The sequence below is a fragment of the Triturus cristatus genome, chromosome 2_2, assembly GCF_964204655.1.
Source record: "Triturus cristatus chromosome 2_2, aTriCri1.1, whole genome shotgun sequence".
NCBI lineage: Eukaryota > Metazoa > Chordata > Amphibia > Caudata > Salamandridae > Triturus > Triturus cristatus.
Genome location: NC_140582.1, coordinates 149211746 through 149237636, shown reverse-complemented (window position 1 = coordinate 149237636; position 25891 = coordinate 149211746). Strand labels below are relative to the sequence as shown.

At 49.7% G+C, this 25891-nt stretch overlaps 1 protein-coding gene across 4 annotated transcripts in view; it reads right to left on the bottom strand.

Moving 5' to 3' along the window:
* Positions 1–25891, bottom strand: part of LOC146861982 (phospholipid-transporting ATPase ABCA1-like) — a 3104259-nt gene that overhangs the window by 2294814 nt on the left and 783554 nt on the right. The gene's annotated exons all lie outside the window — the stretch shown is intronic.

Genomic DNA, 25891 nt, shown 5'->3' with positions numbered 1-25891 from the left:
AATAATTATCAAATAAATAACTAATATTAATTAGAAATTATTTATAAATAATTTCTTTCTCGCCCTGTTCCCCTATAAACCCTACAACCCGTTAACAGCACTAAAAATAACAATAAATTATTAAATTAAATTGAAAAACAACTACAAATGTACAAACTTTATTTTAAAACATTAACAATAATTATACAAGCAATTTATAACATATACAAATGAAATATATACTAAAATACATAAGAATAATTAAATTAAAAATTGAATTTATTAACAATTATATTTTTGTATGTTATATTACCAACATACGTATTTTTAACACCAATATTACTTACCTTAAAAACAATATTCTTGTCAACAATATTTTTCCAAACAATATTTATGTGCCACGATATTCACAATTCTATATTTTTGTATCTTGATATTTTTTTAAATATTTTGATCGAATACCACTAATAGCAGAGACCAGCGGTTCTTAACCTTTTGACTTCTTTGGACAACCACTGAATCATTACTGGAATCCAGGGAACTCCACTGAGTTTATATTGAAAGCTGGAGACCCTCGTGTAGGAAAGTAGGATCTGCTTCTTATGGTTACCTCCACATTTTGCTTCTTGAACCCACTGTTTTCATTAGTCTGGCTGGGATCCTGCTAATCAGGACCCCAGTCTATCTGCTTTCTCCCTTAAATTGATATGTATGTACTTTAGTACAACTCCAGATTGGATACTGGGGAACCCTTATCAGTCCCTAGGATATGGTACACATGTACCCAGGGCATACGTACCCCAGAGGCCTCCCATGGGCTGAACAATGTATAATGCCACCCATGAGAGGCCATGCAAAATGGAACCTCAGGTCTGCTACTGCAGCCGGTGTAAGCTGGTGCTTGCACCAATTGCGAGAGATATAGGTTCACTGTATCTATATATATATCACTACACTTAAAACGTTATAAGTCACCCCTACAGCAGGCCTTAACAATCATGAAGGCAGAGTGCTGGGTTTTACGTGAGAGGGGGCTCCTGCATGAGCAGGGCCCATCTGCAGGCTTTGTAGACCCTTCTCCCGGGATGTACGTGATACTGCCAGACATATAGGTAGAGGTGCATTATAACCTCGCAGTAAATGCTATCTCGAAAACGACTGCAAGGAAGTATGTCGTGTTTGGTGTCAAACACCTTGGAATCATACCTCCACACCATTAACTGGTGTCAAAGGTATGATTCCTCCCCTCAGAACCGAGGTTCTGGGGGTACCTAAGTCTACCGGTACCAGCTTTCTCGAGCCTTACAGCACAAAATGGAAGCTGCCAGCCACAGACACGAGTCTGCCCTCCTGCTGCTGAGTCAAGCTTGCGCAGAGGAAGGTCGGACAATAGGTATCCTGTCACAGGGAGGTGTGACCACATCCCAGACAGGATTTAGTGTATTGGGGCTGGGTGGGTGCGCGGTCTCTGTGCCAGAAAGTCTGCATGAGGGGCACATTTGTACATAGTCCAGCTCAAACCAGTTCTGGGAACCATTTGCTCCTGCTCTGGTGCGAAACTGAACAAAGGACATGGGTGTAGCCACCCCTCTGTCCTGTCCCTCCCCTAGGAGGGCCCCTAGAATCTGTCCAACCCTTTCCCGTGGGTATAACAAACATGGATTACCTGGCTACAGGACATTAGATTTTACGTGGACAAGATTCTGCAAGAAGATACCACTACAATTCGACCGTCTGGACACGCTGAACTGCGCTGGACCTCCCTTGGCCTCGACTTCATCTTCACTTGCCGTCCCCAGTCTCGCCACTGTCTGTGATCCATACAGGCTCCATGCTAGTCCCTATGGACCTCCAGGACAACAGAAGAATCTCCCTTGGGGTGAAGGAGTCACTCCCCTGCAAACCAGGCACAGTAACGCATCTGACTGGTTTGCTGCTCCAGAGCTCCTGCGAACTCCAAAGACTCCAGCAACACAGGAGGTGGGTTTCTGAAGGTCTCTGAGGTTGAGCTGCCCTCACACTAAGTTTGAGGCAGATATCCCTTGTGGGGACCATATACCCGTACTCCTGTGCACCTCGTCCATTTGCAGCTGCACATGCTTGTTGTCGTGCAACAATTACATGCATTGGGCCATTTGTAGCCCTGGCCCCAGCACTTCTTTTCTGAGAAGGGCTCTGGCATCCTCTCACTTTGAGCCCTGCTGGCTGGTATCCTGTGAAACCGCCTGAGGGCTCCTCGCGACTCCTGTGCCATCAGCCTGTGGGTCTTCTTGAGGGTCAAACTTGTTTTAATTGGGCTCCCCTGATTTTTCCAGGCCTGCCCTGACTCCCCTCGCTGTGGTGAGTCTCCTGGTCCTTTCTGGGCCAAATCGACACCGAATTTGACTATCTCTGTTTTTGCCGCTGCCAAGGCGTGTTGGTGCTCCAGCCGGACACTGACCCCTCAGCACTCGAAATCCATCGTGGGATAGCTCACCTCCAGCTCCTGGTTATCCTAGACATGCCCAGGTCCTCGCAGCTGAAGAGTCAAGATCCCCGTCAACACACCTGAAGCACCCAACATCAGTGGTCATTCGTCTACCGAGCCCCTGGTCACCCCAAAGTGACCCAGACTCTGTCCCCTCTGCTTTCAGGTTCTTCTCATCTAGAATCCACGTTTGGATTCCACAGGTCACTTTTCTTACTTCCAGCAGCAGCATTTCTTTGTCGACATCCATAGAGAACAACAAGGGTTTCTGATGCCACTTTATGCCTATGCACCCGGCTCCTCTGGGATAGGTAACTCTGGAACGAAGGTATCCACGGGTGGGGTGGCTCTCCAAACTCTTAAATTCCAAGGGTTGTCTTCGTAATCTGCTGAGAAGTGTCCGTAATCTCTAAATTTCCCATTGAATTGTACGGAGCACGCAGTTGTCTTCTCACACTGCACCTGTCCTCTGTGGGCTCCCTATTCACTCACCTTGGGTGGTTTCTTGGGGTCCTAGTGTTTCTGCACCTTCTAGACTAGGTCTAGTCCTGAGTCGTGTTTCTTATACCACTTATTTATTATATGGTTTGGTCTCCCTCTGGAGCCCACTGTGTATTGTAATACTTTCGTTTGATTTGATTCTTTGCAACTGTATTATTTGATTTGTGTTCTACCCACTTGTAGAGGATACTAGAGAGTGATATAGATAATAAATACATATTTTTATAACTACTGTGTGATTTCCTTTTCATTTAACCAATACCATAAGGTTGCATTCTGGCATAACAAGGTGCTTAACATTCCTTCAAGACTTAGCCTGAAGGCTGCTCTCCATAGCTAGCACTAGGATAGCTTTCAATAAATGTTATCTTTGACCTAATCACCATAAGGGTTGTTTGGAATGGTACATGGGGCCCACTTTAACTAGTGGACAGCATATACCAGGCCAACTTCTCACACTGGTGTGCAGCGGTTGGGATTCAAGCCTGCATTGTTTTACCAGAAAATATTTTGTATTGATTAACTGAAAAAAACACTAGTTTCTAGGAACATATAATACTAGCTTAAGATAGTAAGTTCAACTGAACTTGGGGTTGGATAAGTCAAGGGTCTAGCACACCCTTTCGCCAACCTAAGAGAGTTTAGATCCCACTAGTTTAGGTAGGTGCCTACACCACACCTCACTTGGGGGTCTATTATGATGTCGGGCAGATCGCCACTGCCCGCATGGCGTCGGCGATCCGCCTGACATCATCCCCCCTCCGTCTTCCATTTCCCCCATCAAATCATGATGGCGGGGGGTACCGCGGCAGATGGGAAGACCATCCGCTGCTTTTCCGCCCGGTCAACGAGTCGACCGGGTGGAAAAGGGTGGAATATGGTGGCGGTGTCTGCTAGACACCGCCATCCATATTACGATGGGAGCAGGAAGCAGACTTTCCGTGGTGGCAAGCATGCGTTTTCCACAGTTGGAGGCACGTTGTGGGCCCCCAGGATGTCAGGGGAGTGGGGGGCACATATGGGGTACCTATGTACCTATGTACCCCCCTGCATTGCCACAGACAAAGTGGCAGGCACCGTGCCTGTCGCCTTGTGCATGCCAATGCACAACGTGCATTCCCAGCATTGTGGCAGGCGGTGCTGTTAGCACCACCCGCCACAATGCTGGGAATAGGGGATGCCACCGCCGTGGTGGCATCTTAATTGCCGGTGCCGGACCACCGCAGCACTGGCGTCCGGTCCCAGCATTGCTAGGGTTTCGTCCGCCCGCCATCCTAATAGGCCCCTTAGTATGTCTTCTACTGGCAATGCCACTGGTGGCATCCTGCCTACTAAATATGATAGCTTTGCATTCACTGAATTCAAAGCCATGTGTGTATCTAGGAAGCTGAAGACAGGGAGAAAAGCCAACCCTCAAAGTCTCATAGATGCATTACTGCTAGATGACATTAGGAAGACTCCTGAGTCAGATGAGCAGGATAGAGTGGGTGGTACAGGGGAGGAGGATAGGTCAGGAGGGGACACCTTCTATGACCTAGAGTCCAACCCTGGACAGGAGGATCAAAATGATCCACCCCTGATAACTCATATCACCCAGTGCAGGAAGAGGGTCAAGAGGGCCATCCCTTTATTCCTCCAAGGAGAGTGCAGAGTTTACCAAGGATATCTAGATATCCCTCTGCTGAGTCAGATCATTCTAGACATTCTGTAGGAACCTCTGCTTCTAGTAAGAGGGATAATTCTTATGACAGGGAGTGCCAACTCCTAGAGCTTGAGAGAGCTACGTTTAGGCTCAGGCAACAGCAGGTGGCCCTGGATAAAGAGTCCTTAGAGGTTCAGGAGACTAGAAAGAAATTGGGACTAGAGTCTCATGGTGGCAGCTATAGTGTCCCTAGGGTTAGGGAACACACCTTTGATCATAGGAACCTGAGCAAGATTGTCCCTCACTTCCATGTAGGGGATGACATCCAGAAATGGATAACTGCTTTGGAGAGGGCATGTAAGGTACAGAAGGTCCCTAAGGGCAGTGGGTATCTATCTTGTGGCTCTCCTTTGCTGACAAAGGTAGAGATAAGTTCCTCACTATTAGAGAAGAGGATGCTGACAATTACTCAGTCATGAAGAGTGCTCTCATTGAAGGGTTTGGCTTAACCACTGAACAGTACAAGACTAAGTTCAAAGACACCCAGAAAGCACAGACTCAGGATTGGGTAGACATTGTGATTGTGCCATTAAGGCTCTGGAAGGCTGGTTACATGGTAGCAAGGTGAATGATTTTAAAGGATTGTACAACTTGATTATGAGGGAGCAGATCCTTAATAATTGCCAAAACCAGTTGTTGCATCAGTACCTGGTTGACTCTGATCTGACTTCTCCCCAAGATTTGGAAAGGAAGGCAGATAAGTGGGTCAGAACCAGGGTAAAGCAGAAAACTCAGAACAATGGTGGTGAGCAAAAGGAACCCGACTAAGTACTCAGATAAGGGTGGGGACAAAAATAAAGATCAAAAGTATTCATCAGGGCCCTAAAAACTGGCATCTGGGGGGAGTCACAATCTAAAAAGGGAGAAGGCAGGGGGGTGGCCAAGATGGCGACTGAGTAGGACGTGCCTGCTCGTCGCTCCGATGCCCTGCCTGGGCCCTAGCCTCACAGCGGCGTACAGCAGACCCACCGACAGAGTTCCAGACCCTAGGCTGGTCCAGTGTACACCTGCGACATCTGGAGTTTGAGAGTGGAGCGGTGCTGATATCTACGCGCCAGGATCGGCGCATTGGCCTGTGATGAGATCCCCGTGGCCTGTTGGATGAACAGCATGTGGAGCCACGCTGAGGCCAGCTTGCACCCTGAGTGTGGGCCCAACGGCCGTTCCCTGGAAGATCAGAACGGTGGCGGGCTGGCGCTTGGTGGTGGGGCGCCTCTGCCCCAGCTGGAGGTGCTCACCGGAAGAACGGAGAACTGACCAATCGGAGGCCCCCTTTGATCAACGGGGTGTGTGACAAGGCCTTTGACCCAGAGGGCCACTGGCCCCGATCGGACTGCCGGTGTGGGCAGACGGTCCCGGGATCTACGGCACTGAGGTACTGTTGGTCCCCCCTGGGCCCCGCAATCCCTCACTCGTCTGGGCCATATGTCCAGCTCACTGGTGAGCCTCCCCCCGCCCTGTCCCACTGGCGTGTTTTCATCGGCCACACTGGGAGGCGGCAGGCCTCGCACGGACGCAGTGCCCTTCCGCTGGCAATGCCGGAAGATGCCTTGAGACCCCAAGGAGTGACGGCAGTGGAGTAACAGCGCACAAGCCTGGGAACAGAGTGGTTCCGACGGCGGCACAAACGGCGCAACCAGTTTTGCTGCTACAGTTGGAGAGCCTTGGGAGAGAGGGGGGCCTTGCAGGAGCGCTCCTTGTGACCCCCAGTGCATGCTCAGAAGGGATGATTTACGGAGCAGCCCTCGGTGGTGACTCAACGAAGGGGACCTACCGGGGAAGCCACCTGCTGGGAACTGCAGGTCGGCGCCTCGACTTGGCGGACTCTGGCCGCGTAGCGTGGATAGCTGCCTACTCGCTACCAGAAGATCTACAGCCCCCTACCATCCTTCACACTTGCACGCAAAGGAGACTTAGCCCCCTTACGATGGCCATAAACAAATCCAGGAAGAATAGGTCGGTGAAGGATCTTCTCCTCAAGGCTGGTACTGGGGGGAGTGAGGCGTCGACGGCGCAGGGGTGACCTCAAGCTGAACCGGACCAGAATGAATAGGAGGGGCGGTCACTTGCAGTGGCCTCAATCTCTCTTTGCTTCCCTCAAGGGGGAATTCCACGCCATGAAAAGAGAACTGACCTCGGAGCACCGCGAGATACGCAAGGACATAGATTCGGTGGGGGAGCGAGTCGATGAGCTGGAGACACAAGCAACGTCGCGGCACGAAGAAGTCGCACAGCTCCAACAGAAACTTGAGAATCGTTCCCGCCGGAACAATATCAGAATTCGAGCGGTTCCTCAGGGATCGGAGGGGCAGGACATTGAAGCCTCCGTTGAGGAACTTTTTCGTCATGTCTTGGGGGTCCCCCAGGAGCAACGGATTAAGCTTGACCGGACCCACCTTGTCTGACCCAAGAGACCGGCGACCGCTCCCCCTCCAGATATCTTAACATGCGTTCATGACTTTCAACTTAAAGAACACATCTTCTGAGAGGCGAGGGCCAAACACCCTATAGACTTTTATTCCTGTAGACCTCTTCTATTTCAAGATTTGGTGGCCTCTACTTTGAAGAAACGACAAGAGTTCCGGACGGTCAAGGCATTCTTGCGCTCCAAAGACATTTTGCTACTCGTGGTGCCATCCTTTCTGGATCTTTTTCAAGTGGGAGGGCAAGCTTCTCCAGGTCTGTTCCCTTTGAGAGGCCTCTTCGCTTCTTCACTTGCTAGACAGCAACCGTGTTACTCCGGAAAGGGAGGTCCCCGCCGGGCGTCACAACGGATCAGCAAAATGGCAGCATGTTGGGAACCCTCCCCTGTGCCTTCGCCCAGACCTGGAGACAATGAGCATAAGGCTATGCTGGATACTTTGTCAGAAGACTCAGCTGCCGCGGACTGAAGTATGCCTGGCTCTGGTAACAGCAGTCTTCACTTTTAGTGGGTTCCATATGGTTTAGCTGGCTGGGCCTTGTGCGAGATGGGGGTGTCGGGCGGCTCCTGCTATCCATCTCTCGACTCTCCATGGGACGGATTGCCGAGGATACTTGTGGACTCCATGCGTTATTGTTTCTAGTTGTTTGTTATTTACTAGGGGTATTGGGGTTTCCTCCTCCTCCCTCAACATATGTCGGCTCGTTGGTGTTTACAGTTAATGTCTGATATCTGACTTTGCAGGTGGGGGTGCAGCCCTTTTTAGCATGCCCTCTTGTCTCTCCTCATGTCAGCTATCATCCATATTTTGTCCCTTAATGTTAAGGGTCTTAACAACCCTATCAAAGGACGGGCCGTCCTATCCTTCTTGGAAAACTTGGACGCCCACATTTGCCTCCTCCAGGAGACACACCTCCTGCCTTCTGACACCCACAGATTGAGGTCCAAAGCCTTCCTTACCAACTGTTCTCCTCTTGGGCCTTTAAGACAGTGGGGGTGGTGATTCTGGTCTCTGCTGAATTCCTGGGTCAGGTTGGCAGTAAGCAAGCCGAGGTTAAGGGCAGACTTTTGGCTTACACCTTCACGCTGGGACCACATGCTTTTACAGTAGCCACTGTCTATGCCCCCAATGAAGGCCAAGAGGGGTTAATTCGGGAGGTGGTACATAAACTAACCTGCCTCCCGGACAGATCCTTGCTTCTAGGGGGTGATTTTAATTTTGCCTTTGATGGAGCAGTGGACCGATCTGCGCAGAGGTGGGGGCAGACTGGGGCACTTTCTGAGAATGGGAGGCACCTCCTAACAGAGGCTGGGCTAACAGCCAAATGGAGGCTGCGACATCCAGGGTCCAGGGAATACACTTTTTCCTCGCACCCCCACAAGACATACGCTGGGATTGATTATGAGCTGACGTCTGACATGCTGACACAACAGACGAGGGAGGTGGAGATTCTTCCCTGTCCCTTATCTGATCACTTGGCTGTGCGGGCATCCCTGTCTTTACTCCATCGGCGGCACCCGTAAGTTTTGGCCCGTGCGTGAGACGATGCTGTAACGCCCCTCGGTAAGGCAGCAAGTTCCTAAATGCATCACTGATTTCTTGGATCTCAATGACGGTCCCACCATTGCGGCAGCAGACAATAAGGATAGGAGGTAGTAAAGGGAGCGACTATCCGGGGAGGTTGTCGAATTAGAGCGAATTCATCAGCGGACAGGGCACAGAGTTTGAAAGCGGCTTAAGGCGGCCAGGGCACAGTTAGCGGGCCTGGATGTAGATAGGGCTGAATACGCCGCCCTTTGACCGAAGCATGCATTCTATGTGGGGGGGATAGGTGTGGGAGGCTCCTCTCTGATAGGCTGCGCTCGCATCAATGGGGTCCTGGACCAACAGGGACAGGAACACAACACTGACCTCGAGATTGCAGATACATTCCGACAATTCTATGAGACCCTGTATGCAGCCCAGACTTTACCCGAGGAAGGCCCGGCCTGCTACCTGCAGGGGGTCTCCATGGCCAAATTAGTACTGAGTCAGGCAGAGGAGCTTGAAGCTCCTATTAGGCTAGAGGAGGTCATCTCTGTTATTTCTCACTTAAAACCTCATAAATCACTTGGCCCAGATGGCTTCTCCTCCTCTTTTTTATAAAAAGCTTTGAAATGCCTTGGCCCCGCTGCTGGTGCTGGTCTATAATTTGATTGGGGTTGCCACCCCTCTTCAATCAATCAATCAAAGACATTTATAGAGCGCGCTACCTACCCGTAGGGTCTCGAGGCGCTATGGGGGGGGGGTGCCGCTACTGCTCGAACAGCCAGGTCTTGAGCTTCTTCCTGAAGGAGAGGTGGTCTTGGGTCAGGCGCAGGTCTGCCGGGAGGGAGTTCCAGGTCTTGGCGGCCAGGTAGGAGAAGGACCTTCCTCCTGTGGTGGCTCTGCGGATGCGTGGGACGGTGGCGAGGGCGTGGCTGGCGGATCGGAGGTGGCGTTTGGGAGCGTAGAAGTTGATTCGGTTGTTGAGGTAGCTCGGGCCTTGGTCGTGGAGAGCTCTGTGTGCGTGGGTAAGGAGGCGGAAGGTGATTCTCTTGTTGACCAGGAGCCAGTGCAGGTCTCTTAGGTGTCCGGAGATGTGGCTGTGTCGTGGGATGTCGAGGATGAGTCTGGCTGAGGCGTTCTGGATGCGCTGGAGCCTCTTCTGGATCTTGGCGGTGGTTCCGGCATAGAGTGCGTTGCCGTAGTCCAGTCGGCTGGTGACGAGGGCCTGGGTGACGGTCTTCCTGGTCTCTGTGGGGATCCACCAGAAGATCTTCCGCAGCATGCGCAGGATGTTGAAGCATGACGAGGAGACGGCGTTGACTTGCTTGGTCATGGAGAGGGAGGAGTCCAAGATGAAACCCAGGTTGCGTGCGTGGTCCGTCGGTTTGGGTGCGGTGCCCAGGGCGGGGGGGCACCAGGAGTCGTCCCAGGCGGAGGGCGAGGAGCCCAGGATGAGGACCTCCGTCTTATCTGAGTTCAGTTTCAGGCGGCTCGTCGTCATCCACTCGGCTACCTCTCTCATCCCCTCGTGCAGGTTGGCTCTGGCGGTGGCGGGGTCGTTGGTCAGGGAGAGGATCAGCTGGGTGTCGTCGGCGTAGGAGATTATGTTGAGGTTGTGTTGGCGTGCGATGGCCGCGAGGGGGCTCATGTAGACGTTGAAGAGAGTCGGGCTCAGTGAGGATCCTTGTGGGACGCCGCAGATGACTTTGGTGGCCTCTGACTTGTACGGTGGTAGGCGGACTCTTTGTGTTCTTCCGTCGAGAAAGGAGACGATCCATTCCAGCGCCTTCTCCTGGATTCCGACGTTGCTGAGGCGCTGCACTAGGGTGCGGTGGCAGACCGTGTCGAAAGCCGCGGAGAGGTCTAGGAGGATGAGGGCCGCTGTTTCCCCGTTGTCCATCAGGGCTCGGATGTCGTCGGTGGCGGCGATGAGGGCGGTCTTGGTGCTGTGGTTGGCACGGAAACCGGACTGTGATGGGTTGAGGGATCCATTCGTCTCGAGGAAGGCGGCCAGCTGTTTGTTGACGGTCTTCTCGATGACTTTGGCTGGAAACGGGAGGAGCGAGATGGGGCGATAATTCTTGAGTTCGGTGGGATCTGCTGTAGGTTTCTTCAGTAGAGCGCTGAGTTCAGCGTGCTTCCAGCTCTCGGGGAAGGTGGCGGTGTCGAATGAGGTGTTGATGATGTCCCGCAGGTGGGGTGCGATGACAACGTCGGCTTTGTTGAAGACGTGGTGAGGGCAGGGGTCGGTAGGAGATCCGGAGTGGACGGAGTTCATCGTGTGGACGGTGTCTTCGGTGTTGACCGGGGTCCAGGCGCGGAGGGTGGTGGTGGGTGGAGGTCCTGCGGTCGTGGCGTGCGTCGGTTGAGTGCTGAAGCTGTCGTGTATGTCCGCGATCTTGTTGTGGAAGTAGGAAGCGAGGGAGTTGCAGAGGTCTTGCGAAGGGGTGATGTCGTTGTTTCCGGCGTTGGGGTTGGAGAGCTCTTTCATGATGTTGAAGAGTTCCTTGCAGTTGTGTGCGTTGTTGTCCACCCTTCTTGCTCGAAGCACTGATCATGGTGATCCCCAAGCCGGGTAAGGATAGGCGTTTGTGTGCATCTTTTTGCCCTATCTCCCTCCTTCATGTAGATCTGAAAATCTTCACCGGGATCCTGGCGCGGAGACTCTCTCCTCATCTGCCCAGATTAATAGATCCGGATCAATCTGGGTTTGTACACGGACGCCATTGCTCCGATAATACCAAGTGTCTCTTACATCTGGTGGATAGGTCTGAGCGCTTTCCAGCGGAACAAATGATATTTTCCATCGACGCTGAGAAAGTGTTTGACGGGGTCCACTGGCTGTATCTCAAGGCAACGCTCTCTCATTTTTGCCTGTCACTCCGCTTCATCGTTTGGATATTTGGTAGCTACGTGGATCCCACTGCCTCAGTGCGAGTGAATGGGATCACCTCGACTGCCTTTCCCATACATAGGGGGACGAGACAGGGTCACCTTCTGTCGCCGCTACTGTTTGCCCTGTATATGGAACCCATGGCTTAAAGGGTTCAAGATGATCCCTGCATCACCGGGATGTGTTTTTGGGGGACGGAACACAAATTCTGCCTCTACGCAGATGATGTGGTGGCCACGCTGGAGTGCCCCAGGGATTCTCTGCCTGCCCTACTAGCTGAGTTGCCCTGGTTCGCTTCTGTATCGGGCTTTAAGATCAACGTGCATAAGTCACAAGCCCTTTACCTCTCTTTGGAACCTGCGACACTGGGTCTGCTGCAGCGGTCTTATCCCGTCCAATGGGCACGCGACTCTCTCCCCTATTTAGGTCTGCAACTCTCGTCTACTACTCAGGTCACCAACGCGACAAGCTGTACTGCATTGCTACGGCAGGTCCGAGACTGCCTTCGGAAATGGAGACCACACTCGTTTTCATAGCTGGGTTGCATAGCAGCCGTGAAAATGATGATACTATCCAAAATCCATTATGTATTTCACACACTCCCACTAGTGCCTACGACAGGAGCTATACTCTCCATGCAGATAGCTGTAGAGTGCTTTACTTGGTGGGACCAAAGGGCCCAGCTTAGTAGGGAGCTCACTAAGGGCCATATGTAGATAGCTAAATACCGGTCGGTAACGGCCGAAAATCGGTAATTTTCCCGTTACCGACCGGTATTTAGCCCTTTCTAATGTAGGAGGCAGGTTTTAAGGATTCGGTAATTTACCGAATCGGTATTGTAAGGAATCGGTAAAATACCGAATCGGTAAATTACCGAATCCTTAAATCCTATGTAGTGAGCACTCAAGTGAGTGCATTTTTGTTTTAACCCCTGCAATGCCACGCCCTTTCCCCCTCCTGTGCCGGGCATTGCACTAGTGGGTGGGGTTCATGACGAGATAGTCTCGTCATGGGCACAGCGCAACCGTGCTCCATGACGAGACTATCTCGTCATGGGCACAGAAGAGGTTAAGGATTCGTTATTTACCACCAACTACAGGTTGGTGGTAAATACTGAATACCTTTTAAAAAGCACTTTTGTGCTTTTCTAGAAATGCCATGTGGCAAACATACTGTGCGCCACAGGTGCACACATGCACGATTCAGGGGTGCAACAGGGTGTCAATGTGACACCCTGCCACCCTTGAATATGCTCCCCCTATTACCGAATCGGTATTTACCGAATCGGTAATAGTCAATGGCTTCCCATTCATTCCTATGGGCCTCCAGGCCCATAGGAATAAACAGGAAGGTATTCCTTATTACCGAATCGGTTAATACCGAATCAGTAATACCGAATATTACTGAATCGGTAAAATTTACCGATTTTTTACCTACATTCTATTTACCGATTCTTAAATACCAAATCGGTAAAATTCGGTATTTAGGAATTGGTAAATAGAAATTACCTACATATGGCCCTTACAGAGACCCCGTTGAGGGGGGCCTGGGAGTTCCTGACCTACAGGTTTACTGGCGGGCGGTCCAACTGAGAGCGTTGGTGGAGTCATCCCGCCAGGAGCCTGAGAAGCCTTGGCTTTTCATGGATCAGTCTCTCGCCAGTCAGCCTCTGTGGGGGGTCCTCTTCCTCGCGCGAATGGAGTGACCTCGGGACCTGTATCTCTCCAAGGTAACCCACCCTACCCTCTTGGCTTGGGACAAGGTCGCTTTCTCTAGAGGGCTCACGACCTTCCTGTCTCCGATCACACCCATTGTTCATAACCCTGATGTTACACCGGGGCTGGACTCGGTGGGGTTGTGACTTTGAACTAAGGAGGCATGCCGATCTATAGGACACCTTTTCAACCTTATAGGGCCTCGATCCTTTACCGACATCCATAGGGATCAGGCCATACCCGAAACAGAGCGTTATCACTACATGCAGGTTCGACATTGGGTTCTCCATAGTGAAGTGTGGAAGGGTGCTGAGAGACATCTTACAACATTCGAGAAGTGGCTGCTCACACGACACAATGACTCTCATTTACAAGTTCACCAAACACACCCCTATCACCGGGAAAACCCCGGGTCAGCTAAGCTGGGAGGGGGAATTGGGCCAGGCAATGACGCAGAAAGAGTGGAATGACATTTATTATAGGGCCCGATGTACAGCCCGCAATGTGGCCTCCACCGAAACAGCCGCTAAAGTGGCTACCTACTGGTATTTGACCCCCGTCCGACTACATAGAGGCAACCCCTCTCATAGCCCACATTGTTGGAGAGCCTGTGGCTCATTGGGTACTCTCACCCATCTGCTGTGGGACTGTCATTCCCTAGGGGAATAGTGGCAGCAGATTCTGGATGATGTTGACTCCCACTTTGATTCTCAGATCCCCTGCCTTCCAGTTTATGTCCTCCTGGGCCTTCAGAACGCCATTACCTTCCCGCTTAAATCCCGGAGGGGCAAACAAATGGCACTTGCCCTAGGGGCGGCGGTAGAAAACATACTTTCCCACTGGGGTACTACGACAGTCCCAACTCGACTAGGATGACTCCATCAAATGTGGGGAATATTGGGGATGGAGAAGATCTCGCTTTCTCTGACACATCCGGGGGCCTCATTCCATGACCTATGGGTGCCCTTTCTTACTCTTCTGATGTCTGAGTTCACAGAGCTCACCTGCCCCAAATAACTTAGGCTTATGCGACTTGCGGACCCACTTAAGCAACCAGACCTAAACATCTCTGCCCCTTAGTGATTTCCCCTCACAGGGCTCATTCCTACCCAACCTCGACACCTACTGCTCATGGATGTCCACTTGATTCATGGGAGGAGGGGGATGCGGGGGAGGGGGTTCTTTTTGTTGTTGAGGTATGATTTGCCAAACGTAATCACTCTAATGCCGGACTGTATTCCGATGACCAAAGTGCATGTTGGCTTGTTTGTTGACCCTTTAGACTTGAAAATCAATAAAAGAAATTTAATCATAAAAGGGAGAAAGCAAAAGAAAACCTTGATGTCATATCTGTAAAGAGAAGACCCATTGGACAAAAGATGCCAATTGTCCAAGAGCCAAGGAATCCACTCCTACCACCACTGTCCCTAAGGCCACTGCTCCCCCTAGCACAGTTTTAAGTGGTGGTACACAGAACAAGGGAATAGTGGGGTTAACCCTGGGCTGTGAGATGGGTTCTGGCCTTGTCAGAACTCCAGCTCAGGCTGTTCTAGTCTGTGATGGAGGCATGGACATTGCCTCCCTATTTGTTAGTCAAGTAATAATAGGGAGCAACAGAGGGAAAAATAATAATCAGGTCGCCCTCCACTCACAAACAACCAAAGACCTGACTATGCGGGTCACCATGCAATCTTTATAATAGGGCTGGTATTGGGGGGGTATCTGCCTCTACCCAACAGCTGGTCTACACACTCTACCAGTCTTTATCCAATCCTACGAACACGCAATATTTTAATATGTTTTCTTTAAATGTGGGTTTGTCAGTCGACTCATTGCCAATATACCCTAAACTACAAAAGGTGCATACAAAGACACAGTCCCAGTAACCTAAGCTTTTACAGTCAACAGCCTTTAATAACTGGAAAGGAGGCCATGGCATACAGGGACACAGGTGCAAGTGTCACAATGGTGACAAAAGTCTTGTGGACCCTGACCAGATCATACTTGGGGAGAAGTACCAAGTGAACAATGCTAGCAATGTCAGGAAAGACCCTTCCTTGGCAGTTGTCAATTTCAGCTGGGGGGGTAACTGGCCCTAAGAAGGTTGTGGTAAGTTCAGACCCCCCTGTGGAATGCTTGTTGGGCAATGATTTGGAAACTTCAGCTTGGACTGAAGTGAAACTCAGGACTCATGCAACAATGTGGGGCATCACTGCAGATGTGTTTGCTGTGACTAGGTCACAGGCCAAACAGAGAGCCACCAATCAGGCCCTGGATTCCGAAATGTTGAACCAGGTGCCTTCCAAGAAGAGGAGCAGGAGGGGTAAGGCTGTGTCTTACCCCAGGCTCTGAGTGAGGGTCAGTCTTTAGAGGAATATGACTCCAGTCCTGTGGAAGGAACTGTGCCAGATGATCTTGAACCTGATCAGGTTGAGTTTTTGGGGACAGGGGGACCTTCTAGGGCAGATCTGAGCCTGGAGCAACACACCTGCCCCTCTCTTGAACCCCTAAGACAGCAAGCTGCTGCTGAGACTGCAGGGAATGTCAGTGGATTTCACAAGATCTATTGGGAAGGAGGGCTCCTATATTCAGAGGGTAGAGACCCCAGGCCTGGTGCCACCAGAAGGTTGGTTATACCTCTGAAGTTTAGGGGCTTCTTACACACTCTAGCACATGACATTAGAAAAAATATATCAAAATCTCCCTCTCATGGCCAATTCTGACAGGAAGATCGGGCCTGTTGCCCCGTCCTCCCAAGGCCCAAATTGCCTGCTATCATTCCCAATGTCATCTCTAGCAGGTCTGGAGATCCTGTGCAGGAAAATTAAATCAGGATCACCAATTGACCCATTGGCTCCAATGCTCTTCTGTCAAGTCATGCCAACGATCCTGCCATTATATCTGGAATTGGTGAATCTTTCCCTGGCCTCAGCCACAATACCAGCAGCATGGAAACATGCGAAAGTCACCCCCTTGTTGAAAAAACCGTCTCTGGACCCAGTCGAACCGGGTAATTACCGCCCCATTTCGCAATTTCCTTTTTTGACGAAAATGGTGGAATTACATGTTCATACTACTCTTACTGAATTCATTAAATAGAATGCAATCCTTGACCCGTCACAGAATGGCTTCAGAGCCCGACATGGCACTGAGTCTGCCCTGTTGGCAGTGACGGAGGAAATTTGAGGGATTCTGGATGTTGGGGACTAGGCGGCCTTGGTTCTCCTTGACCTAAGTGCCACCTTTGATACGGTCTCCCATGAAACTCTGTTGAAGCGTTTATATGACATCAGAGTGAGGGGTCTAGCTCTAGATTGGTGCCGAGCTTTGCTGACGGGAAGATCTTTTCAGATCTGGATGCCACCATTTCAATCCCAGAGGTGTACCTTACAACAGGGAGTGCCTCAAGGTTCCATCCTGAGCCCCATTCTGTTCAATATCTATATGCAACCTCTGGCTCAGGTGGCTCGGAAGAGGGGACTGTCAATGGTGTCATACGCTGATGACATCCAATTGGTGATCGCCTACTCTAAGAAGAACAACGCCAATCTAGGCAGGTTCAAGGAAGATCTGGTAGAGGTGGCAGACTGGATGGCTAACAACTACCTGCAATTAAACGCCAGCAAATCTGAGGTGTTGCTATTCGGAAAAGACAGTGACTTGTGGACTGAACAATGCTGGCCTGCCAGCCTTAAGCCAGCTCCTGTGCCCAAAGAGGCAGTTAAAAATCTTGGTTTCTGGATTGACAGCAGGCTGACGTTCGACACTCAAGCCAAAGTTGTGGCCGGGACCTGTTTTGGCTTACTGCGCGGCCTGAAGCCGATATTAGGCTTCTTTCCCCCTAGAGTTCGTCAGACCATCATCCAGGCGACAATACTATCCAGACTGGATTATGGAAATCCATTGTATTTTGGGGCGAACAAATCTTGTATCCTGCGCCTGCAAAGGACCCAGAATGCCGCAGCATGTATGCTGGTGGCACTCCCGAGATCTGCATCGGTCTCCCATATCCTACCAAAACTACATTGGTTGCCGGTTGAGAAACAAATTCAATTTAAAACTCTTTGTGTTGCTCATAAAATTCTCACTCAACAGGCCCCTTTGGCCCTGGCTAAGCTGCTTCAACCATATATACCTCAGCGGCCCCTTAGGTCGGCCAATCAGATGCTGGCAACTGTACCTCGGGTTGTGAGAGCAAAAGCCGGGGGGCGCTCATTTCGCTGTCTTGCGGCGCTACTTTGGAACCGGCTTCCGCTTTCAATTAGAGAGATCCAGACTCACCTGACCTTTCGTAAAGCAATTAAGACCTGGCTCTTCCCCTCTGTTGCATAACGTTCTTCTTGACTTGCCACTCTCCGGTGTCTCTGATCACGCTGGGACGCCCCATTGCTGGGACAGCTATGCGTGTTACAAGTCCATTAAATTAAATAAATTCCCCTAGCAGGACACTTAGGCCAAAGCAAGACTTGGGACAGGATTGTCCCTCACTTTCACTGATCTCATATGTCAGAGGATACAAAGTAGTTTTGTTGCTCCTGTATCACTTGCCAAGCCAGTGGTAAGGCAGGTGGTACTACAAAGGCCCCCCTGATACCACTACATGTGGTGGGGGTTCCCTTTGAGAGGGTTGGGATTTACATAATTGGTCCCATGAACCTTCCAAAAGCATCTGACCATTCTTACATCCTGGTTGTGGCAGACCATGCTACCAGGTATCCAGAAGCTATTCCCCTTAGGACCACCACAGCACCTGTGGTGGCAAGGGCCCTCCTGGGGATTTTCTCCAGGGTGGGTTTTCTTAACCCCTTCCATGCTGCGCAAATTCCGCCGCTGTGCTGACGGTTTCTTGCGCGGGCGTGGTCATGACGGAACGGTTCCGTCATGAGCACAGCTCAACCGTGGCTCATGACGGAACCGTTCCGTCATGAGCACCGAAGGGGTTAAGGAGGTCTTAACAGACAGAGGTACAAACTTTATGCCTAGTTACATAACTGCAATGTGGAAAGAGTGTGGAGTAAACTACAAGTCTACCATACCTTCATCATCCTGAATGCAATGGGTTTGTTGAAATGTTCAACCAATCCCTAAAAGGCATGATAATGGGGCTCCCAGAAAAACTCAGGCGAAAAATGGGATGTTCTGTTGCCCTGCCTTCTCTTTGCCTACAGAGAGGTACCACAGAAGGGGGTTGGCTACAGCCATTTTGAACTTTTGTTTGGTGACCCAGTTAGGGGTCCACTATGTTTGGTGAAGTAGGTATGGGAGTTACCTCTCAAACATCCCAAACAAGATATTGTGGACTATGCACTTAGTCTCCGCTCAAGGATGGCTGAGTATATGAAGAAGGCATCCAAAAACCTTGAGGCTAGCCAGGAATAGCAAAAGGCCTGGCATAGCCAAAAGGATGTTTTGACTGTTTACCGGCCAGGACAGAAATTGTGGGTGTTGGAGCCTGTTGCCCCAGCAGCTCTCCAAGACAGATAGAGTGGACTCCACACAATACTTGAGCAAAAGGGAGAAGTCACCTACGTGGTGGATCTTGTGACTTCCAGGAGCCCCCACAGAGTGCTCCATGTGAACAGGCTCAAGCCTTATGTTGACAGGGCAGACATTGGCTTGCTCATGCCCACTGATGAGGGACAGGAGGAAGAGAGTGACCCACTCCCTGGCCTTCTCTCACTGAACCCTGATTATGGCTCAGTATATGGTGTAGCTTTGGCAAGCAGCCTCATTGAGCAGCAACAGTCTGATTGCAGGAAGGTCCTCCATCAGATTAGGCATATGTTCTCACTGACTCCAAGTCAGGCTACCTGGTGCACCTATGAAGTGGACACAAGTGAGAACCTACCTGTGAAGAACAAAATTTACAGGCAACCTGACCATGTCAGGGACTGCATCAGGACTGCGGCCCAAAAGATGTTGGAATTGGGAGTCATTGAGCCCTCAACTAGTCCTTGGGCTAGTCCAGTGGTCTTGGTACCAAAACCTCACACCAAAGATGGTAAGAGAGAGATGAGGTTTTGTGTTAATTACAAAGGACTCAATGCTGTCACTAGGACTGATACTCATTATATTCCAAGGGCAGATAAACTTATAGAAACTTTGGCCTCAGCCAAGTTTCTGAGTACTTTTGACCTTACAGCTGGCTACTGGCAAATCAGACCTGCTGAGGACACCTAGCCAAAGACAACATTTCCAACCTCTAGTGGACATTACCAATTTGTGGTGATGCCTTTTGGCTTGAAAAATGCACATGCCACATTTCAGAGGTTGGTGAACAAAGTATTCCCAGGCCTGGAAGACTACAGTGCAGCCTAACTAGATGATATTGCTGTCTTTAGCTCCACCTGGGAGGATCACCTGGTCCACCTGAGTAATGTTTTGGAGGCCTTGCAAAAAGCAGGCCTCACTATCAAGGCTATTAAGTGCCAGATAGGGCAGAGTCAGGTTGTGTACCTGGGCCATCTTGTGGGTGGAGGCCAGGTTCAACCATTACAAAACAAAATCCAGACCATAATGGAATGGGTTGCTCCAACTACCCAGACTCAGGTCAGAGCTTTCTTGGGCTTGATTGGGTACTACAAAAGATTTGTGAAGGATTATGGGTCTATAGTGACTCCCCTGAATGATCTTACATCTAAGAAAATGCTCAAGAAAGTTCAGTGGACAGTTAGCAGTCAAAAAGCATTTGATGACCTCAAGCAAGCCATGTGCACTGCTCCCATTCTGCAAAGTCCTGACTATACCAAACAATTAATTGTTCAAAATGATGCATCTGAGTTGGGGGTAGTGGCTGTAATATCACAATTGAATGAAGAGGGTCAGGATCAGCCAGTAGCTTTTATTAGCAGATGGCTGACCCCCAGAGAGAAATGTTGGTCAGCTATTGAGAGGGAAGCCTTTGCTGTGGTTTGGGCTCTGAAGAAGGTGAGGCCATACATGTTTGGGACTCACTTCATTGTTCAGACTGACCACAAGCCCCTCTTGTGGCTAAACCAGATGAAGGGTGAAAATCCCAACCTTTTAAGGTGGTCCATTTCCCTACAGGTGATGGACTATACAGTGGAACATAGAACTGGGTGTAACCATGCCATTGCAGATGGACTCAACAGATATTTTCACTTAGAACATGAAGAATCAACTGGAGGGAGGGGGTTATGTAGGAAAGTAGGATATGCTTCCTATGGTTACCCCCACCTTTTGCTTTGTACACCCACTGTTTTGACTAGTCTGGCAGGGATCCTGCTAAAAAAGGATCCCAGCCTATCTGATTTCTCCCTTAAATTGATATGTATGTACTTTGGTACAACTCCAGATAGGATGCTGGGGTACCCTTATCAATCCCTAGTATATGGTACACACGTACCCAGGGCATAGGTACCCCAGAGGCCTCCCATGGGCAGAAGCATGTGTTATGCCACCCATGAGAGGCAGTGCAAAATGGAACCTCAGGTCTGCTACTGCAGCCTGTGTAAGTTGGTGCAAACACCACTTACTTAAGATATAGATTTACTATATCTAAGGGTCACTGCACTTAAAACTTTATAAGTCACCCTCATAGCAGGCCTTAACAATCCTGAAGGCAGGGTGCTGGGTTTTATGTGAGAGGGTGCTCCTGGATGATCAGGGCCCCTCAGCAGTCTACGAAGACCCGTCTCCCGGGCTGTACGTGATACTATCAGACATATAGGTATAGGTGCATTATAACCTCGCGGTAAATGCTATCTAGAAAATGACTGCAACGAAGTATGTCATGTTTGGTGTCAATCACCTTGGACTTATAGTAACTGGTGTGGGAACTATGATTCCTCTCCTCAGAACCGAGGTTCTGGGGGTACCTAAGTCTACTGGTGCCAACTTTCTAGAGCCTTACAGCACAAAATGGATGCTGCCAGCCACAGACACGATTCTGCCCTCCTGCTGCTGATCCAAGCTCACACAGAGGAAGTTCGGACAATAGGTATCCTGTCGCAGGAAGGTGTGACCACCTCCCAGACAGGAATTAGTGTATTGGGGATGGGTGGTTGCATGGTCTCTGTGCCAGAAAGGCTGCACGAGGGGCACATTTGTTGTCCCTGTGCATAGTCCAGCTCAAACCAGTTCTGGGAGACATTTGCTCCTGCTCTGGCACGAAACTGGACAAAGGACATGGGTGTAGCCACCCCTCTGTCCTGTCCCTCCCCTAGGAGGGCCCCTAGAATCTGTCCAACCCTTTCCCGTGGATATAAAATGGGTTACCTGGCTACAAGACATTAGATTTTACGTGGACAAGATTTGACAAGAAGATACCACTACACTTCGACCGTATGGACACACTGGACTTCGCTAGACCACCCTTGGGCTTGACTTTGTCTTCCCTTGCCGTCCCCAGTCTCACCACTGTCCATGATCCATACAGGCTCTGTGCTGGACCCTGTGGACTTCCAAGACAACAGAAAAATCTCCCTTGGGGTGAAGGAGTCACTCCCCTGCAAACACAGGCACTGTATAGCATCTGACCAGTTTTCTGCTCCAGAGCTCCTGGGGACTCTGAAGACTCCAGCAACACAGGAGGTGGGATTCTGAAGGTCTCCGAGGTTGAGCTGCCCTCACACTAAGTTTGAGTCAGAAATCCCTTGTGGGGACCGTTAACCTGTACTCATGTGCACCATGTCCATTTGCAGCTGCACATGCTTGTTGTCGTGCAACAATTCCGTGCATTGGGCCATTTGTAGCCCTGACCCCAGCGCATCTTTCTGAGAAGGACTCCGGCATCCTCGCAATCTGTGCCCTGCTAGCTGGTATCCTATTAAACCGCCTGAGGGCCCCTCACTTCTACTGTGCTGTTGGTCTGTGGGTCCACCTGAGGGTCAACTTTGCTTTAATTGGGCTCCCCTGGTTGCTCCAGGCCAGCCCTGACTTCCCTCGCTGTGGTGAGTAACCTGGTCCTTGCTGGGCCAAATCGTCATCGAATTTGACTATCTCTGTTGTTGTCACTGCCAAGGCTTGTTGGTGCTCCAGCCGGACACTGACCCCTCAGCACTCGACATCCATCATGGGACAGCTCGCCTCCGGCTCCTGGTCATCCTAGTCATCCCCAGGTCCTCGCAGCTGAAGAGTCAAGATCACTGTCAACACACCTGAAGCACCCGGCATCGGTAGGCATTCGTCTACCGAGGCCCAGGTCACTCCAAATTGATCCAGACTCTGTCCCCTCTGCTTTCAAGTTCTTTTCATCTTGAATCCATGTTGGGATTCCACAGGACACGTTTCTTACTTCCAGCAGCAGCATTTCTTTCTCGACATCCATAGAGATTGACAAGGGTTTCCGACGCCACTTCATGCCAATGCACCCGGCTCCTCTGGGATAGATAACTCTTGTACAAAGGTATCCACGGGTGAGGTGGCTCTCCAAACTCTTAAGTTCCAAGGGTTGTCTTCGTAGGAAGGGTCCGTAATCTCTAAATTTCCAACAGAAACTTTCCCATTGAATTATACGGAGCACGCGGTTGTGTTCTCACACTGCACTCGTCCTACGTGGTGTCCCTAATCACTCACCTTGGGATGCTCCTTGGGGTCCCAGCGATTCTACACCTTCTAGACTAGGTGTAGTCCCGAGTCGTGGTTTTTATACCACTTGTTTAGTATATGGTTTGGTCTCCCCCTAGAGCCCACTGTGTATTGTGCTACTTACGGTTGATTCTTTGCAACGGTATTATTTGATTTGTGTTCTACCCTTTTGTAGAGGATACTTATAGATAATAAATACATATTTTTATAACTACTGTGTGGTTTCCCTTTCATTTAACCAATACTATAAGGTTGCATTCTGGTAACACAAGGTGCTTAACATCCCTTCTAGACTTAGCCTGAAGGTTGCTCTCCATAGCTACCACTAGGATAGCTTTCAATAAAGGTTATCTTGACCTAATCACCATAAGGGTTGTTTGTACTGGGACAGGGTGCCCACTTTAACTAGTGAACAGCATATACCAGACCAACTTCTCACATCTCGGTATAAACAATTTCTATGATTTGAACCTCAAAACAATACACAAAAATACCATAAGAAGTATAAACCAAAAAATGCTCAAATATTTAAATATTTTGTTTTATTCACATATATAATTAGTTTTCACATCTTCAATGTATTTGTATCTACTTTATTCATTTCAATTTTAATATACTTTAATTTTTAAACTCAGTCGCTGACCCCCTGAGTAGGCCTCACTGATCCCCAGGTGCCCTCAGAACACAGGTTAAGAACCACTGGCATAGACCAACCAAATGGAAATGTAACTCGAGCCCTATGAACAGTGAGCAGACGACCCAAATCTGGGCATCTCCCTCACACTTGCAGTATGGCACTTAAAAATCAAGAAAGTAATTGGTGGAATGCTTGAATTAATTTCCACTACAGGCAAAATATCTGGGCTGCAGTCCAGCTATTTATTTTTATGCTCACCGTACCACAGACATGCCAGGGAATTGTGACTTGACCTGTTCCCTGAAGTCTGCTCCACAGCATGGCAATGTGCACATAGGTCCATGAAAAGATGGTGGACAGGAGCACAGGCTAGAAAGTTAGATTGAACCCCTTAAATTCTCCTGTGTTATCTTTATCTATAAGCCTAAAACAAAGAGCTAAATTATTTTACTTTTTCACTCATGACCTCTGAATAGCTTCCCTCATATTGGTGCTTTTCTTGGGAACAGTTATTTGACCTTCAGTTTGCGTTCCTAACGTTAATAGTTTGTGATTCACCCTAAACTTTAACATTAACCTAATATTAATTGTTCCTTGGTTCAGTGATACCAGAAACCTTGATGCAGCCAGCTGTTGTCTCACCACTATTTCCTAATATAACTTGGCTTTTGCTGTGGTGTTACCCTATGTATCAACACCAGTTGTACCCAGGGCAGTATCCTTGACTAACAGCAATTTAAGTTACATATTTTTAAGAACTTTGAGAACACAGTGGAGCTGACTCTTTCCCATCGACCATGAATCACACATACAATCATCTCAAGCTCCCTTCTTCCTAGGCGTAAAATATATTTTAGGGTTGTTGGATGAGCAGAGGCCCTTGCATGGTAACATATGTGCACCTTAGCCCAGAGTTCCCCAGCTGCATGTAGATCTGCATTGATCATGTGTGTGTGTGCAATGATCTTGCCCTTCCTTAATGGACTGTGGAATACTGTATATTGGGAGGGGCACCAAAAGTGCTTCCCCAAGAATGGGTTTGGATATTGCCCTCAACCAGAGTTGTGGAATATGAGTGCAGTGGTGAAAGCCTCCATATTTTCTAAATAATAGAATGGCTGGGCTTTATCCTGTGTCCTAAGAGTGGAATCAACCAGCCCACCTGGTTATAGTGCCGCAGCTGTATTCGCAAATTGTTTGGCCTACGAGACAAATGTAGTGCTGTGAGATGCACACATGTTCATGTGTGCTAAATACTGCATTTATGTGTGCTTGTGAAAGTACATTTCATGGAGGTTTGTGGGTTCCATTTTGGGAAGCCTAGAGCCTGGAATTATTCCTGGGGTGGTGAGAAAGCCACACTTGGCGGGGAGCAGAGCATGCCCTGTGCACATCAAACACTTATTATGATTCAGGATCTGTGCTGGGCAGGGAGGCCAGAGCGCAGTGTTTAAGGTACATGGTGGGACTGATAAGGAACACACTACAGGAACACAGAATCATAAAAGGTAGAAGCCTTGATTCTTTGAACCTTTGTGGGGCATATGTCTCTGAAGGCTAAAAATCTGTTGTAATCCTTTGACACATCCAAGACCTGGGTAGTGGGTTTCTGAGCTCTCGTGCCACTTCGGATGCAACAGACAGATCCCTAGACAAAGAACAGAACTAAGGAGTGAATTTCAAAGGGGCCAGGAACTAACTCACATAGATGTCTGGTAAGGCAGTATAAAAGTGAAAGCTGAAAAGTCCCTTGTTCAGAGCTGTGACAAGATCACCATGAATTAAGCTACTGCATCCAGGACCAGGGATCAAAACCTGCTGGTCTCAAAGCTGAGTACGGGGACACTGCCCAGGATGGTAAGAACAGTCACCCTGAGCCTGGATCACCAGCCTGACTGCCTGCCAAGGCAGTGAGCCCAGTGAGGAGAAGAATAGCCTGGAGGAAGCGAGGCCCAATATGGATATGGAGATGAAGATCCATTCGAACGAGGTGGCAGGCTGAGGGTCCATCTGGACTGACAACATTGTGGGTTTGCCGCAGTGAACTGAAGGGCCATTTGCCCTCTCACTGTGGGCCAGTGCCCAAGGACATCGTTGTGCCCATCTCCCATTGACATTGATTGGGGGCTGTCACTGTTGGATGACCAGACTGCCACACAAGTGTTGTATCAGGGCTGTCACGCAAGGCACCACGCTAACTTCTAGTGAACCACACCTGTCTGCCAGAATAGGGGCCCGCTCAATTCCAGGGCAGGCATTCAGAAGAGTGCTCCGCCACTCCCAAGGAGCCAGAGAGCGCTTTACCTGCTGTTGATTGCAAGACCTGCACACCAAGGAAAATTCTGCAGGATCGGAATGCTCCCACCTTCCTACCAGACCACAAAATCTTGTTGAAGGGGTCCCCCACTGCCAGAGAAGGTAAAGGCATTGCAGAGGGTACTCTGCCCGACGCTAGGCTGCAGCACTTCCATTTAGTGCTGAAGTCAATAGAAGATGCT